This window comes from Meriones unguiculatus, chromosome 4 (genome assembly GCF_030254825.1).
Source record: "Meriones unguiculatus strain TT.TT164.6M chromosome 4, Bangor_MerUng_6.1, whole genome shotgun sequence".
NCBI classification, from domain to species: Eukaryota; Metazoa; Chordata; class Mammalia; order Rodentia; family Muridae; genus Meriones; species Meriones unguiculatus.
In genome coordinates this window covers 110,222,920-110,234,906 of record NC_083352.1, presented here as the reverse complement: position 1 = coordinate 110,234,906, position 11,987 = coordinate 110,222,920, and the positions used below count along the sequence as shown (strand labels likewise).

The 11,987-nt window shown below is 45.5% G+C and overlaps 1 pseudogene; it reads left to right on the top strand.

Moving 5' to 3' along the window:
• The first annotated feature begins 1,756 nt into the window (after positions 1–1,756).
• LOC110545255 (small ribosomal subunit protein eS26-like) overlaps positions 1,757–11,987 on the top strand; it is a 193,694-nt pseudogene continuing 183,463 nt past the window's right edge.

The window sequence follows — 11,987 nt, the reverse complement described above, 5'->3', positions numbered from 1 at the left end:
AAGACCACCACAAGTATCATCAAACTATCTGAGCCTGGAGCTTGAGGGTTTTGAAAGGGACAAAGTTGCGCTGGCTAAGGGTAGGGGCCCCCTGCGAAAGAGTTTCCAAGTGAGAATCACCAGTTGCAGGGGAATTGGCAGGAGACATCTCACCGAAGGTTAGGTGGTTTTGAAGGCTCTCCTGGAGTGTGGTCCACACTGGAGCAGTGTTCCACAGCCAGCCATACACCCATCTTGTGGGAAAGAGAAGGACATCATGCTTTGCGTGGACACAAGCAAGAGTTTTCCTGGGGCAGTCAGCATTGTCTGTCCTGTCATTTGCTCTGATTCCCTGACTGCGGTCCCTCCGTTCCTCAAATGCTACCTGCCATATATATATATATATATATATATATATATATATATATTTTTTTTTTTTTTTTTTCCCTAGCAAAAGATAGCTCAGCCACATTCGAGTGTTGACTTAGCCCAAAGGCACTGAATGAGCAAAGAGACTGGCTGCTGACTCGTCACTGAGGAGGGCGATTGTGTCCCGGGCAGGCCAAGGACAGCCCTTCCCGGAGAAGGGGTGTAGCTTTCGCCCCCACCAGGAACGTAAGGTGGCGGCTAGGGCCGCACCACACTCTCCTTCTCTGTCATACTGTTTATTGAACAGAGCAGAGCTCACCCCCACTCTGCTCAATGAGAATACGCACAAGGCTCAAAAATGCTTTTAGCACCTTGCACAAGGAACAAGATGAAAGTTTTGGGTTTGTTTTCTTCACTGTTTGAAGTTTCCTCAATGTAAGAGCCTGGCAACTTGTTTGTCATGTCTAAAAAGCATTAAAAAAAACCATAAACAAATAGAACCCAGGAGAATCATCACATTGTTCTGTTTTTTTTTTTTTTTTTTTTTTTTTTTTTTTCTGAAGCACTTTGTTCTCCAAGGCTGGTTCCTGAGTAGCTTTTAGAGTGAATGAGGCCGTGTGTGTGAGTCCTTTGGCTACACATCTGCTTCTCCAGCAGGGCACTTCAGTATGGGCACCTTGTTTCTTTATAAAGACCAAGGTAGTCAGACATTCTGATAAGACCCACAGAAAAGATGGTTTAGGCTTTTTGGTCTGCATGATGTCTCTTGAAATATTCTGACTCTATGCTAAAGCTCCAAGTCCACTATAGATGATGTGTAAACAAATATGTATGGAGGTGGACTAATAAAACTTTATTGACAAAAATGGACTGTGGGCCATAGTCTTCTAATCTTTTCTTCCTAAGAGAACTCGGTGTTTGAAACTTTGGTGTGTATATTCTCTTTCTTTCTTTCTTTCTTTCTTTCTTTCTTTCTTTCTTTCTTTCTCTCTCTCTCTCTCTCTCTCTCTCTCTCTCTCTCTCTCTCTCTCTCTTTCTTTCTCTCTTTCTTTTTCCTAGATTTTTTTTGTCTCCAGAAGAATTTGAGATGTATGAGAACTATAATCTATAGGGTGAACTACCACTGAGAATAGCTGGTGTAGCCTGCTAGCGTACCCAGGGAAAACAGAGGCTAACGTGTAGGAAGAACTCAATGAATGCTCTGTTTGTACTTGCTTACTATTTTGAATAACTAAGAAAACCCACACTTCTCATGGGAACTTTGAGAGACACTATCAAGCAACTTAATTTAAGAAGTGGAGACCCAACTGCTGAGTGTGGTGATCCGACTGAAGATGCTCTGAATAACGGGTCCCCAGTTGGTGGGACTGATTGTGATGTTTAGCAAGTGTGGCCTTGCTGGGGGAATATGTCGCTGGAGGTGGGCTTTGAGCGGCAAAGGACTAACACTATTTCTGTTTCTTGATCTCCCTGATTTGTGCTTCAATTCAAGACGTGAGCCAATGAGAGGCCAATTTCTCTCACAAAATGTGTCAACCTGAGTAGGACTCTGGGGATCTCACGCTGACACTGATCCTGAAGCTGACCAGTCAATTACATTACATAGCCTGTTGCTACTGAGAACTTGGAGGAGGCCAGCAGGAAGGGGGACTGGTTGTCAACAACACGGGCTCCATCTGGATTCAGTTGTTAAAGAAGTAGAAGAGAATGTCCCTAAGAAAACTGAGGCTGTTCTTTTCTCCATGTCATGACCAAAGAGCTCCACAGTGAAGCAGCAGGCTCTGTAGTCTCAGTCTTTAGGGAGAAGCTTCCTCCTTCTACCACTGCCTGCTGCTTGTTGCCATGCCCCTACTCTACCATCATAGACTCTTTTTCTCCTGGAATCATATGCCCCAGAAACCTCTTCCCTCTATAAGTTGCTTTGGTCATGGTGTTTTTTTATATAGCCACAGAGAAGTAACTAAGACATCAAGTGTACTGGTACCCACCTGCAAACCCTTAGAAGGCTAGAGGTGAGGGGTGGCTGAGACAGGAGGGTCGAGAATTTGAGGCTAGCCCAGGCTACAAAGCAAAACCCTGTCTGGAAAATAAAAAAAAATGAACAAACCAATAAAACAGTCCGAGAGCTATTTGTTACTCAGAGTAACCTGCGTCGTTTTTGATGACGTGGTTTCTGGGGAGTGAGTGCCTGCGGCATGAGCATCCATGACATGAGAACAGCCATGTCAAGGGTTCTAGTGACTCAGGCTCATGGGAGTGGCGAGGCCTTCCCCCAGTCAGGCTCAGGAAATGACAAAGCCTTTTCTGGTCTGAGCACAGATGTGACAGGTTGACTGCTAGCTAAAATCAGTATGTGGAGAAAGTACCTAAAGCAGTTTCCTTATCCTGGGTGACAGCCGCCGCCTGAGACTGCTCCCTCCAGAGACCCTCTACTGAGGTGAACCAGTCCAGCCCTTGTTGATTCTGTAAGATGAAGGAGCTGACTTCTCGGTTGTTGTGCTTCTACCACAGCTATGACTCACTTGATGCCAGTGTTTCTATATGTGTGTCTGTCCCTTCTTCATTCCCCATCACCCCATGAGGTCAGTCCCAAAGCCATGCAGATCACAGGCTAGAGCTCCGGGGACTGACTCTGAGGAACTGACATCAGTCAGGTATGGGATGCTCTGTGTGAAGCACCCCAATAATTAGGGCAAGTTTTCTTGTTTTGGGCAGGTGTAAAACAGCCAAATAAGGTCCAGAGAAAGGACTTGTCTCTGGTGTCTCAGAGAGGAGTTATAAGTCTAGTACCTAGGAGAAGGTTGGAGAGAGGGTGAGACCCAGGGAAGATACCTATTTTTACTTGAGGCTCATGGTGGATCTGAGGTTGCCTAGATCACTATCATACTCATGAGAGAAAGTATAATTCCTCTATGTCAGAATCGGCTCCTAGGGCTCAGTGCTCTGACACCAGCCAGAAGGATTTGAGAGATGAACACCTGGGGTAGAATTGCACCCGAGGGAGATGCAGGCTCTTCTTAGCCACTTTGTGAGACCCTTGTGAGCCCAGTTTCTCTTACATAATGTATTAACCTCTTTTGGGTCTTGATTCCAAGGTGAACAAAATGAGAAGAAACAACGGTCATGCTGAAAAGGGTCGCAGCCACGTGCAGCCAGTTCGCTCAGCACACTGCACATGGTTCATGCCCAAGGACAAGACCATTAAGAAGTTCATCATTTAGAAGACTGTAGAGGCTGCTGCTGTCAAAGACATATCCAAAGCAAATGTCTTTGATGCTTTGAAGCACACTCCTTCACAAACTCTGTGTCAAGCTGCATTACTGTGTACACTGTGCCATTCGTAGTAAGGTAGTCAGGATCTTGTGAAGCACCAAAGGACTGAACACCCCCACGATGATTTAGGCCTGCTGGTGCTGCACTGTGACCTCCACCAGAGCCCATAGAAAGACATAAATCTTTGGTGATGGGTGGACAGAAAAAAAACCACTTTGGACAAATAAAATGGAAGTTATACTTAAAAACAACAACAAAACCCAAAATGTGTCAACCTGAGGGACTCTGGAGGTCTGACCCTGGTCCTGAAGTGGTGAGTTGGGGCTACTTTGGTAGAACCAATCTAGAAGCTACAAGCCAAGAGCCCTCTCACACGCCGAGAGCTCCCCTGGCACAGGGGAGCACTGCAGGGTGGGGAACCTTCCTGGTTTTGGAATTTTCTGGGTTTTGAGCAGGATGATGCAGAGAAGCCAGGCCAGAGGCTGCAGGGTTTTTGTTTCTTTTTCTTCTCATTTGGGCTTCTGAGACCATGCAGAGCTGCTGCTGGCCTAGGAGCCACACTGCACGTGGCCATGTATAAAATAAAATAGGGGAAGATTTGGAGAGAGTGAACCCCTACAATGAGTATGTATGACCTGAGCACAGCCACGTGGTCAAGGACTCCAGTGCCTCGTGCCCATGGGAATGCCAAGGACTTCATCAGGTCAGGCTAGAGGGTGGTGGTGGCATATGGCATATTATAACCCTATGCAAATAGCTATGGTTGCAGGAAGGTTGCTGCCTACTTAACCAGGGCAGGAATCTCCCCTGAGCAGGAGTTTCTTGACTGTGTAGTGTAGAGAAAGAGATCTAAGAACTACCATGTAAACATTCATCCTTCTCTGCTTCCTGGTTGTGGAGACAATGTGACCAGCTGCTTCCTGCACCCCCCTAATGCCTTGCACTCCACCCCCCCCCCCCCATGGCAGATGATACTCTTGAACTGTGAGATACAGTAAATCCTTTGTCTGTTAAGTTGCCTTTGCCAGACTCCTTTATCACATCAGTAGAAGAAGATACAGAGCTAGGGGTGTGGATTATTTCCCCTATCATGTTAAAGCACACCATAGTGTTCAGATAGTTCAGGGAATGAAAAGGACTCAAGATGACCTCCAAGGAATGAGGACAACTGAGTCCTTGGAGCAAACCTACACTGTGAAGTTCTCACCAGTCAGAGATAAGAAAGCGAGGGAGAAGATGCCACAGGTAAATAGTGGTGGAGTTAGCAGATCATAATGTAGCTTTTGGTTGAAGTTTCATCTTGGGCTTTGCTGTTGTTTGTCCAGTTGTTCAGAAGTCTCTTTAGATATATAAGAGAATGGTATTCATTCTTTCAAAGACATTTTGCTTGGACATTGCTTCAGTATCTTAGAAAGAGTAATTCCCATAAAAGTTGTTTAGAACATGTTTACAGTATGTATCCAACTGTTCTTTTATGTGCATTATACATTTGCAATGATATTCTAGTATTGTGAGACATAGGTGTCTCCTCACTCCCTTGATTGGCAAACTTTTATACCAGGATATCTTGAAAGAAAATAAGACCCTGATGTCTTGAAAAGCCTGGGAGTAGAGGAGAAGATGATGGAAATTCTGCAATCTTTCCTTTCATCTTACCTCGGCCACCTTCTCTCTGTCCTCCTTGTGTGATAGACATTTCCTCCTGGGACCCACCCACTCTGCCTTTAGAATATAAAAGACCAAGAGTTCCTCCATTTCTTGTGTCCCAGACTGGCAAAAGCTTCATGGTATAGGTTTTCTCCAAGCACACACAATTGTCCCCATTCCTTGAAGGACTATTTGATACTGTCCCAACCCCAGAATTATCTGGTCATTACATGCAGGAGAAGACACACGAATTCTACAATGAAGCACAGTGCAAAGAGAGCAGCACAGAGCTGAGACTTGGGCCATCTCTCTCTCTCTCTCTCTCTCTCTCTCTCTCTCTCTCTCTCTCTGTGTGTGTGTGTGTGTGTGTGTGTGTGTGTGTGTTTGAAGAAGCCAGAGATCCACCTCAGGTGTTATTCTTCATGCTGTCCGCTTTGTTTTATGAGAAGTTTCTCAGTGAGATCCGGGTCTCTATGATTAGGCTAGAATCATTGACCAGTGAGTGATTCCCAGGGAACACCAGGCTCTAAGTCCACACTGTTGGATTTGGGGGATTGAACCCTGGCTCACATGCTTGTGAGGAAGGCACTTTATCCACGGACCTAGCTCTCCAGCTGCATGGTCCTTAAGTTTGATATGACTATTGTTTGCTGTTGGTTTAGGAGAAAAGAAGACCCAGAAGGGAGGTTCTAATGCACAAGGCTTAGTGTCTTCACCATGTAGGTCACGTTTTGGAAGCATCATCTCAATGGCTTATTGCACAAATACTGCAACAATGCAGCCTCCCTGTGCTCCTGGAGCTTGCCATCTTGATGGGGAGGTCCATAAAAACCCAATAAAGAAAAGACAATAGTGATGTGAATTGTGCTCCGTGCCCTGAAAGAGGTGAACAGGATGCTAAGAGGAGAATTTGGGAAGAGGGTGGGAGGGAGTGGGAGGGTGGGAGGGAAAGCCTAGTGGGGGACTTGGACTCTCCATGGGTAAAAAAATACAGTGCAGGAAACCGAAGACCACATGAAACACCACCACTCAAGTGACAGCCTGAAGAAAGCTGCAGTCCCCAAGCATTCATGCCACAGCACATGCAGTGCTGTGCCTTGCTTAAAGATAGAGCAGCAAGAGGGCTGGAAATATCCCAGTGGCTTCATGGTGCCAGCATGTGTGTATGCGTATGTGTTCATGTATGTGTGCATACATGTATGCACATGTGTGACTGTGTGTGTGTGTGTGTGTGTGTGTGTGTGTGTCTGTGCACGCGCACGCACAGAGACAGTTTTGTTTTCCCAGGTCCTCATTCTGCTAATGTCTTCACACAGCTGTCTCACCTGAATGCCATTCGCTAAATGAAGCAGCAGCTCTGGATTCAGGGAAACAAAGGGGATGGTTGTCATAGTAACAGAGGCCACCAGGAACCATGGCAAGCATCTCCTCCTCCTGTTCTCCTGAATCCCTCCCTCTGGCAAAGGCTCTGAGATCTCCTCAGCTACAGGAGGATCCTGCCAGCGGTGGTGCCCTGTGGGGGCAACTCTCAAAGCTCTAGGCTCCTTTACCAATCTTTCCACAGCTCAGGAAAGTTATTCAGTCCTTGGTTACTGAGGGCAGAGGACGTCACTGACAGGTTCATGCCTCCAGACTAGACATACCTTTGGAAATATTTTGCCTTTCTTCCGTCTCCTTGTCCTGCTACTGCCCTAACAATCTCCGGAATATAAAATATGCAACAGGCTGTATTTGAGACATGGCTCCTGACTCTGTTTACCAGGAAAACAGGGCTCCGCTGTCATAGGAGCCCTGAATTCTACCACGGATCACTCACTCTTCCCTCTCTTAGGAAGAGTGATTTTTTTTTGAAATATTCATCATGTTCTGATCAATTTGAACAGATCAGGGTATCTGTAAAAAGATAATGCTTGACAGCAAATGAATTGAAGCTCTTTTAATTGGAATGAAGTTCCCTTGTGAGAATTTAATTTTTTTTATTGACATTTCCAGGAATCCATCCCAGATAATTCGAGACTTCCTTACGAAATGACAGTCTCTCCTATCTTTTCAGACTTAGAAATTATTCCTATTTTGGGGTGATATGAAAGTCTTGCTTAACTTAAACTTTCCCAGTCATCTTGAATACTGTTCTGGAGTTCCACTACTCTCTGGCCCATTGTTATTTATATTTTCAATCGTGTTTGGGACATTAGAAAGTTTTGGGTTGAGTAAAGAATCCGGAGTCTGTGGAACTGACTCTGATGCTAGCTGCACCCTTTCCCGTTTCTCATTGTCTGGGGTCAAGTCTTACCTGCTAGGGACCTTAATGCATTTTAGTGGGCACATCTGTAAAATGCACAAGGAGACCGAATCTGCTTCTCACAATTATGGTGGGGATTGAGTCAGGGAATCCAAATAGGTAGGTCTGACAAGGCACTACCCATCTTGCAATGATGGGGAGAGAGAACCCGTCTTACTTGGCTCCCAAGGTTAAAGGCTCCCAGGGAACAGTAGTTACTACCTCTTCATTCTTTCTCCCCACTTCTGAGCACATGGCAATACCAGACACTGCTGGCATTAAAAAGAATCTTCCACAAAATTACATTAGCTTCATTAGCTAAAGTGATTTCTTTCTTCCCCAGTTGAGAGAAGAAAAGAGAAACAAGAAAGGTGGGTAATTAATTCGGAGGAGGCTCTAGCTAAGACTGCTGGGTTCACTGCAGCCTGGAAACTTGAAGGTTCCAGGCTGAGGAGATGGCTCAACAGGCAAAAGCTCTTGACAGGGAGCCTGTCCACTTGAGCCTACCCTTGCAAAGGATTCCCAAAGGCCAGCCTCTGACCTCCACAGGCTGCTGTGGTACACACACATCATAATAATCGCAAAACAAGACCTCGGGGTACTGACGGGGTACTGGAGTGGGGAGACAATCTGGTGTGCGGAAACGGAAGCAGAAGCAGAAGCAGAAGCAGCGCTCCAGCCTCACTCTGGGCTCCCCTTAGGAAGACGCTGTACATTCACCATCCCCACCGGCACTGGGGCTGGGAACGTGAGTACATTCTATGTTGCACCGAGCTTTCTTTTCAGGCTCCCTCTCACGTCTACTTTGCTCTGAAGCTTTAAAATCTGATTCCACAACACATTCCTCAGCATGGGTGCAAAGGGAAGCCATTGTGTCTATAAACAAGGGGATGTGTGGCTGTGGTTTGAATGTGGACTGTCCCCCACAGGCTCACATGTTCGAACACTCAGTCCCCAACTGATAAAGCTCTTGTAGAAGGTTGTAGAGAGAGGAGGGAGAAGAGGAAAAGGAGGAAGAGGAGGAGGTTTCTGGGGGCGGGCCTTGATAGTTTGCCCCACTTCCTGTCTGGGGGAAGCCTGTGACCAGCTGGGTTCCTTCCCCGCCAAGGTAAACTATAGACCTTCAGATTATGAGGAAGTATAAACCTTTAAGATTCTTCGTGTCAGGGTTTTGATTACAGCAACAACAGAAGAGTAACTAGGGTAGAGCTGTGGAGAAGTCTCCAATACGGTACCCCAGCTTCTGCAAATGTTTCATATTGTTAACTGCATAGTTTAAGACCTGAAGCATTATCAGTCTCTCATCAGCAATGGCTGCTGGTAGGAACTGTGATCATCAAGGAACACAAACTACTCACCAATCAAATGCACTAGGGTCTTTTGGAAGGGGGTTGGCCCTCCTACACAGTGGCATGGCCGGGTATAGATGATGTCTGTTTGTCCCATTGCTGTCCCAGGTTCCCGGAGCTCTGAGACTGTGCCCTCTGCACTGGAGTGTGTGCAGGCTCACAGCACTGTCCCAGGAAGTGAAGTTCTCTTAGTGTGAAGGCAGCGGGATGTGTAGGTAATAGGGATGAGCAAATCAGAAAGGAGACGTTAAGATACATCCACTGTTTGATTATGTGCAGCAATGATCATTTCTTCATTTTTATTAAAAAATAAACAAGCATATCATTTATGTGAAGGCAAAGCTACATTAGTCAACATTTCTTGGGTCAGTCAATCAGCCTAGGTATTCCACAGGTTTTTCAAGAAGAGGATACAGAAGGCACAGATCTGAGATGTATTGTTGGGCGAGTTTGAGGAAAATGGACATGTGTACATGGGCAGCACTCCATCCAAGGACAGAGCAGGAAGATTCCGAAAGCTGGTACCTATGGACCAAATACAGCCTTGGAGTGGAGTGGGCTGGAGCCTGCGAGAGAAGAAGGGTCAGCATGTTCTTTTAGGTTATTTGAAGAGAGAGAGAGAGAGAGAGAGAGAGAGAGAGAGAAAGGACAGCTCAGAGTCTGCTTGTGGTTCTCAGAGACTTAGCATCTGGTAACCCTTTCCTTTTTTCCTTTTTTTTTTGTATCTTCTTTTTAAATTTTTTACAATTTATGCACTTTATATCCAGATGGTAGCTCCCTGCCTCATCTCCACCTGGTCCCACTCTCCCTCCCTCTTTCCTCCATCTCCCTCCCCTAGTCCGCTGAAAGGAGGCGTCCTCCTTCCCTGCCATCTGACCCTAGCTTATCAAGTGTCATCAGGACTGCCTGCATCCTCTTCCTCTGTGGGCTGGCAAGGTTGCCCTGCCAGGAGGAAGTGATCAAAGAGCAGGCAACTGAGTTCATGTCAGAGACAGCCCTTGCTCCCCTTAATAGGGTACCCACATGGAGACTGAACTGCCTATGGGCTGCATCTGAGCAGGGGGCCTAGGTCCTCTTTGTGCATGGTCCTTGGTTGGTGCATCAGTCTCTGAAGGCCCCCTGGACACAGAATTTTTGGCTTTGTTGTCTTCTTGTGGCTGGTAACCCTTTTCTAACCAGATAAAAACTCTGTTCTGACTCATGTCTTCATGTTTGCATCTTTTGACATTCGTAAAAATAGAACCAGGTAAGATGCCCTCTTGAAGTGTTTGACCCTTTGGCCAAACACAGTGTTTTTTAATGCACATGAGTTGATTTGCATAACAGTTATTTATCCATTTTCATTGCTGAGTATTTTTTCCAATTTATGAACAAACCACTTATATCTACAGTACTGAAGAGAACCTGGGTTCTTTCCACTTTCTTTTTTCCTAATGTGAATGAAGCTACGGGGAATGTTCTTGTACAGTGATTTTCTAAGTATGATATAATTTATTCAGGATAAAGATTGAGGAATGGGATTGCCGAATCATAAAATGGGTGGGGGGGTTTAGTTTCCAAGAACCTTCTGCATGGATTTCTGTGGCGAAGACAGGGTGTGCTGATGTGACAGGAATGTGTGAGCAGTCATTCCTTGGACAGCCTTAGCAGCTTGGCCTGACCTCATCCTTAACTTCCACCATTCTTCACAGCACTAGCTTCTCTTTATATGGCTTACACTAGTTAGCCCGATCCACGATGGCCTTTGCTTGTAGACATTTTCAGATCCGCAGCATCCCCAGGCTGAATATCTGAAGCCCCAGAGCTCCCAGAGCATATGCTTTTAAGTAACCAACAGGACACTACCAATAGATGCTTCAGCATTCTAGAACTTCGTTTCCACCCTAAATGGTTAATGATATTGTATTAGACTGCCAGCTAGATATTATATACCCAGGAGGCAAGTGAGAAATGTGAATGGATTGTTTAAATGTGGCTACCATTTTTCTTACGTTTACACAAATAATCTGAATTCTAAAAGACTGTTGACTATATGCAGTGAAATACTGTTGACTATATGCATTGTGGATAAAGGATACTCAGCCTGCATCCATGCCTTTAGGATAAGGGATACTAAGCCTGCACCCATGTTCTAGAAGCAGAGACTGTGGTACCCAGGGATTAAGGAATCACTGCGTCATACAGTCGATTACAGACCCTGTGTTTCAGCTCTTGTGTTGAATGCTGTGCTAATATTTTCTGAGCAGAGGTAGACAGGTGTCAATCAACCCAAAGAGGGTGGGAACAACAGAGCAAAGAAATGATTGTGCCCAAGTCTGGTTTACTGAACTAGAGGATTGGAGTCACTTAAAGGGGACTCAAAGGGAGCTGATCACCAAAAGCCCACCCCAGCATGAGTGATGACTCACACACTCACACACACACACACACACACACACACACACAAATCCCTGGCGCCCCTTCCTGATTTTTCCTTTCCTGATTTGCAGAAGCTCCACAAGGTCTCCTCTCTCCAACAATTAATTGTTCACGGCTTATACAACCTTGGTGGCTCACACAGGAGACCTGTGATTTTCTGAGTTCTCTAAGTCTAGAAGTCCTATGAGTTTCTGTCCTCACTACTGGAAAGAGCAATTCATGGGACTTGCCTCTACAACAGTAATGCCACTGTCACTAAGCCCATAGGTGTTTTTATGTGTGTTTTCTGTCCTGTTGGGTGTTTACCCATGCAATAGGTGTTTCTGAAGCTGCAGTCGGTGGAGAAACAAAGCAATATTTGGATCCATGATAGTGAAGTCTTCAGAAAGGTCTCATGATTTACCCCCTTGGGTATTATTATTATTATTATTGTTGTTATTAATTTTTAACATAAAATGGAACACTCTTCTTGGGGCTAATGTGAAGAAACTCCATTTAAGACTTGCTTATCTAGTTGGGGGAAACTGGTCAATAGTTTAGTTCAAAGCCCAGTGAAGCCTGAAGCAATATGCTAAATAAAAATGCAGTGACAGACAGAGAGCCGGAAGTTTTCTCTCCGAAGTTATTTTTTTCCAAGCTTTGCTGAGCTTTTTCTCCTGGCATCACAGTGT